This window comes from Pundamilia nyererei, unplaced genomic scaffold (genome assembly GCF_000239375.1).
Source record: "Pundamilia nyererei isolate P.nyererei 1_Seehausen unplaced genomic scaffold, PunNye1.0 scaffold00063, whole genome shotgun sequence".
NCBI classification, from domain to species: domain Eukaryota; kingdom Metazoa; phylum Chordata; class Actinopteri; order Cichliformes; family Cichlidae; genus Pundamilia; species Pundamilia nyererei.
Window position 1 is genome coordinate 1,980,830 of NW_005187464.1, and position 6,299 is coordinate 1,987,128.

General features: G+C 43.3%; 1 protein-coding gene across 1 annotated transcript in view; it reads left to right on the forward strand.

The window, feature by feature from the left end:
* The first annotated feature begins 3,830 nt into the window (after positions 1–3,830).
* gnaz (guanine nucleotide binding protein (G protein), alpha z polypeptide) overlaps positions 3,831–6,299 on the forward strand; it is a 35,429-nt gene continuing 32,960 nt past the window's right edge. Inside the window, exon 1 of the mRNA XM_005735305.1 lies at positions 3,831–4,149. The gene's annotated coding sequence lies outside the window, so the exon portion shown is untranslated. The remainder of the gene's footprint in view (positions 4,150–6,299) is intronic.

The window sequence follows — 6,299 nt, forward strand, 5'->3', positions numbered from 1 at the left end:
TCTGTTGGTTTTACAAGGCTGGCCTCTGTGATTCATTTTTTTTTTAATGTGATCACTATCTAGCAATGTACGATAACCTCTCCACTTAGAATACCTGCCCCTGTGCACAAAGTCTGAAGAGAATGAATGATTCAAAGGATGATGTCATTTTCATAACTTGTGTACCTCATGGGATTCATTCCGAATTACCAAATGAATATGGCATATGTGCCATGTTTGTTTTGGACTTTTTTTTGGTGCTCTGTACAACCATTTAAAGAAGCCTAAGCTTAAAAGGTTGTCCATTAGTCGTTTTATGATAAGGCTGAGGATAAGTATTACAATCCTCAGCCATAAATCACAACACAGGAACACCAGTGACACAGACTCTATGCTTGGTGTCAGAGACACTGCTCACAAAAGCGACTTTTACATCTCTGCTTTACACCCTGTACTGATCTCTGTTCCCACAGCAAGTTTAGTTCACACAGGAAAGAAAGTGTGTCATTACAGCTGGATGGTGACACGTCCGTATGTAAATGTTTGCTAAATTTATAGAAAGAGACAGCTTCTTTCACAGTCTCTCGAGACAGGATCTCTGCTGCCTCGCTTTCACCTTCCTCTCAGGCAGAGTCAGGGGTGAACGCCTGTTTGAAGTTCTCCCCCTGGGCTCCGGGGTTCTGTGGGATCCGGGTGCGCTTACACTGTTAGCACGCCTGATATGAGAGCCTGATCAAAGCTGGCTCATTCTGCCTGACCGATTTCCACAGGATTAAGGATTAGGGAGACAGGAAGCTGTGAGAGGCACAGAGACAATCTGGGAGAGACAAAAAGGAATATGGAGAGTGAAAGGGATGGAGGAAGGCTGAAGTTTTATAAAACATAAAACCAATGATTGTACACAGTAATAATAAAGCAAACATAAAAATATAAAAGGATCTTTCTGCAAAACTTATTTTTAGGATTTAAAAGACATTATAGCAAGTTTAGCCTTACTGGACTTACCTAACTTCATCAAAGATTAAATGTGTCAGTTTGAACTATTTTTTAACCATTTTCTCTTAGCAGTATGATTCAGCTTCCTATATTTCAGGGTGGCAATTTTCTTCGTTTTTAACACTTTTTGACCATCACTCATCTGTTAAGTTCACTTATATTTTTATTTTGGGCCACTATTAGTGCTACATACTACTTTAAGTGAACTATTTCCTTTTAAGATGCTCTTTCTTTTTAAGATCTTGTACTCTGCAGTACCCATGCACACACTAGCTGTTGCAGAAATATCTCCATGGGCATGTTAAATCTTACTTAAAGTGAAGCCCTTATGCTCCATAGCAGCTCCCTATTTTTTATTTGTTATTACTGTTAACTTTTGATGATTCACGGTTCAAAAATAAATCCTCATTTATTTTATAGTGGCTCTTCATCTGGTGTCTGAAACAAGCTGTTTGACCTGCTCTCCCCTAAAGGCCACCCTCCCGTGTGCCACATGTCAGCCATGTGCCCGAGACGACCATATAGAACAGCAGTCCCCAACCCCTGGGCTGCGGACCGGAGTCGTTTGGTACCGGGCCGCGAGAGTTGAAGCTCGGGTGTGAAATTGATGGTTTTCAGGTTTTTTATCGTTGTTTTTTAATCGTTAACTTGGTCTTTTCCCATGTGTTATGAATACATTTTCTTTTTTTTGGTACTGGTTTTATTTTGTTGTTTTTATCCGCGACACCTTAAAGGCCGGTCTGTGAAAATATTGTTGGACATAAACCGGTCTGTGGCGCAAAAAAGGTTGGGGACCGCTGCTGTAGTCTAGAGCAGTCTGAACTTTTTGGCTAATAGCCTTTTAACCTCTTTATTTTAAACCTTTAGCCATGTTTAGTATGACAGTCCACCACTGTGACGATATAAATGGAAAAGCAAAACACGCTCCCTTTAAGAAGAAAAAGAACGGTTTTGAGTCTAAAAGCAGCAAAAAGATGAAAGCAGTGATATTTCTTTCTTTCTTTTTTTAAATTAAGAAAATATAGGATGAAAGCCATTATCATTTAATTATATGAACATTACATCCAAACGATTATCTCCAGACTTAATGTAGCTGGAACAGCAGTGTGTTAATCGTGAGGCTTGGTTGTTAACAGTTATGAAAAAACACAGTATGAGACTGTGCCGCCAAACACTGGTGCTCTTCAGTGCACAGCGGCTTGTACAACAAGGGGAGACCAAAATAAGATCAGCGAGGTGTTTACTTAAACGAGTCAAGATGTTATGTGAACCAGAGGGAAAAAATGGTGGCAACGGTGCATATCATTTGTGTGTGTGTGTGTGTGAGTGTGAACGTTTTTGTATTCATATACATCAAAACATGCCTGACGCAAATGTTTCCGTCACACCTGGAGCTTTATCTCCTCTTCTTCAACAGGTATGTCATCACTGGCTTGACATTTGAAGGTGAAATGTCAACAACAGCTACTAAGCCTAAGTGAAAACACTGACTGAGTATAAAGCCAAAACGTCTTATCTGAACAGGCAGGTTGTGTCTGTGCCGTCCTCTGTGCACCAGTGAAGCCTCAATGCAGTCTTGTCCTGTTGAATCGATGATACGGATAGGGGCTCCCCACTGTGGGCGTTTGTGGTTGTGTGTACCTGACTTAGAGTGTGCTATTATACCCATGTTTTTAGTTTCAGTCACTCATCTATCAGAAAACAGTTCCCTCTGCACAGAAACCGAGATTTGGAAGATTTCTGCCGTAACCTGACAGCTGCTAAACAGGAAGGAGCAGGGTGTTTAAAGTAAATATTGGTAGACGTTGAATGGGGTAATAAGGATAAGGAGAGACGAGGGGGAAAGTGACAGAGAGAAAGAATGGGAGCAGCACAACACGTGCCTGCCGGCCTGGATTAAAAGGCCCAGATGAAAGGTTGGCGAGAGGCAAAGTTGTTCACCCGCACCAGATGTGCACTTGCTCTGGCCTATAGCCGATTAATTATCTCATTGTTCATGACACCAGGGTTGGTGTCCAGGCAATTGCATTACACTACACACCCTGAGCAACCTGATCTGGGGATTTCTTTCCTGTTGATCGGTCTGATTTGGGTGTGTGCGTGTCTGTGTGAATCTGTGCGTTAGTAATATAAGGGGAGTCTCTTCACACACTAGTGGCATTCGTAATGACAAAGCAATCACACTCCAGCGGTGCAATCGTTACGTCTCTAGGGGTAGACTTGCGTGTGTTCTCCGTGGCCGCAGTCTAGTCAAACACATTTGTTTTATTGTCGTTCTCAGAGATAAACGAAAAGAGGAAGAAACACAGGAAAAGAACAACCCATTCACACCCCGCATGACACGTTGCCTCATTTGCCCAAGCCTCTATCAGTTCTTTGTTATAGCCAATAGCATTAAAGGAAGTGGTCACACTGTCACAGAAACAGTTGGCACGGAAACAGCACATTACACCATCGTCCAATCCCCCTCCCATTCCTTTGTCGTCATTTCTCCCCTCCCTTCCTCTCTTCTTCTGTCCCGTTCCCTCCTCCACCTCCCTCTCTCCCTATCTTGTATGTTTTTTTTCAGTCATCAATGAAATCACAACCAATCCTGCTGCTGCACTGTCAACAAGGAGACAGCTCTTTAAGGGGCAGATCTACTTGCCATATATACTTATAATCTAACCTTCAGGATTGCTTAAATACCAATGTGTGTTTTTCTAGCATAAAGCAAGGATGCTGTGGCTCCCCCATCAAAGCCTGCTTTCTCTCTCTCGCTCTCTCTCTCTGTTACTCTCATGATTTAATCCTGACCATTTCCCCCTTCTCTCTCTATCCCTGCTGACTCCTCCCTCCATTTCTGCCCTGCGCTCCCTCTCGCTGCCTCTCCGTCTCTGACACACTCAAACACACGCATATACACACCCTCCACCCCCATCGCTGCAGTGTCTCAACTGCCTTGAAGCAAACAAGAGAGGATATAGAACACAGACGTTAATGAGAGCGAGAGAGAGAGAGAGAAAGAGGGCCGCGGGAAGAGAGAGATGTATATGTGAATGTTTCACCCTGTGAACATGAGGAAGGCATGAAGATGGAGCAGCAGGACTAAAGGTGGCTTGTACAGAGCCTTTCTCACCCTGCAAGGGCTTGTCTGCAGTATCCTTTGTAAATGGATGCTGGCTTGTGAACACGGTAAGCCTCGCCACTCTCACAACGCTTCCTATTTCGCTATTTTGGCTTGCTTTGAGACAGGAAGATGATATTTCACTGAAGCCGTTCTGCTGCTGAGGCAGACTGTATTTTCCCATAAAATGCACCAAAGCAAGCAAGCAGCCTGTCCAGTCCCCTCCTCCACCCTGTTAGCTCTGTGCCAGCGGACGCTGCTATCTGTGCTTGCAATTTGACTCATCATCTCTCCAGAGCATCCTCAATTCTTATAGAATGCTTTTATCAGCGTGCAGATAAATTAATTTAATTACTGTATATAGGGCAAGTGGAGGATGGATTAAATGTGTGTGCGTGTGCGAGGCTGTATGTTTGTATGAATGTCTCTATGCTCTGTCCAGGCCATAAGGTGTAACAGAAAGAGGGGAAATGAGCGAAACCGCCATCACACACACACACACACACACGATCAGGTGTTCGGTGCTTACAACTGGCTTTACGAGACACTGAATGTGAACGTGCAGTGTGGGAGTGGGAGGTGTACCATTCCTGTGGAGCTTGGTTCTGCAGACAGTGGGATAGGAAGGCAAAATGTGGCCCGACACTGGCATGGGAACATTGTAGGATTTGCCAGTGTGGAGCTTGCTGTCCCATGAGGTAAATTTACATCAATTAATAATCTGGATGTTGAACAGGGATTTATTTGGTTTGTTTTCTGTCCAGCTGTCTGTGTCTGCCTCATGATTTTAAATCCTGACGGTGAGAAGAGGGAAAGAGGCAGAAAGCAGAGCATGTTCATTACTCAGCAGGCAAAGCAGGGCAATTTCTAACATTTTCTGTCTCAACATTTCACATTTCCAACAGAGCATTACTGTATTTTTATTTATTTATTTATTGTAAGTGGCAGTTGGAATTTTTTGTGTAGCATCAGGAGAGCATGTGTATTTGTGTATATTGTATGTGTGTTTGTGTTACATGCTCGAGAGAGAAAAAGAGAAAGCAAAGCAGGGAGGGGTTGAGGGGCCAGGGGTTTAACGATAGGGAGGCAGATGTGGCAGAGGGGCGGAGGTTGATGCAGCATCGAGCAAGAGAGGGAAAGAAGGAAAGGCAAGATCTCGAACAGAATGGATGGATGAGTTGGACCAAAAGACTGTGTTAATGTCACGGTGGTAGAAAGCCAGCGCTCGTTCTGGGCGAAGACAAAGTGATGGATGTGTCTGTGATAGTTCCACCAGCAAAAGCAGCAGCGCCAGTGAGGCCCTGAGACATCTGTGAAGCAAGGCAAAGATGGTGGAAATTCCACCACGCCTTCTTTCTTCTTCTTTCTTGAGGACCAGTGATCTCAGGATGGCTCAGAAATGGTAGATTGATTAAAATAAGTGGAAGGAAATACTGTCGTACAGCATCTACAAATGCAGATAAACCCATTAGGGGCAGCAGGAAATTCAATCTAGTGTTCCTACGAAACTAAATGCTTTGCATTTTCAGACAAGGCCAGACTTTTAGCACTTTTTCGATGAACGTTCTGTTTGTAAATCACATGCAATCTTCAAGTAGGATATGACTGAAATCAATGTAAAACAAAAGGTATTGATATTAGTCATTTTGCCCACATATGTTTGACTTCAAGGGATCTGACCTGTTGTTTAGAGCTTGTAACAAAAACCTGCAGATGCATCGTGATGCTATCTCAAGAGAAGATGCCTGTCTTGGGTGAAAGAAAGAAACTGTGGGCTGTAACATTGCAGCCTGAACCAGGATTTGGTGCAAAACAGTGAACGTTTTGCATTCTCCCTGCATTCTCCCTATATCTCGCCTGTTTCAGCTCCAGTCAGCAACGTGCGCTGCTCTAAATACAGATTCATCTCATTTCATTTCAGCTGTGCAGTTTGTTTGTTTTTTCCACTTCTCCCTGCAACATGTTACAAATGTCAGAGGTCACCGATGACCTTGGCTTTAAAATGAGGGATGACAAGGTCCAGTGTGAAGTATAAAGGTTAATCACATGCTTACATAATGGGCCTTCAAGTTTCAGACACAGACACAAACACACATGCACATGCACATGCGCGCGCACACTTAAAAATGTCATGATACCCTCATGCCGATCATTTGGACGTGAGGTCGGAGAAAACAAGTGTATATTTATATAAACCTATATATATGTATACATATAT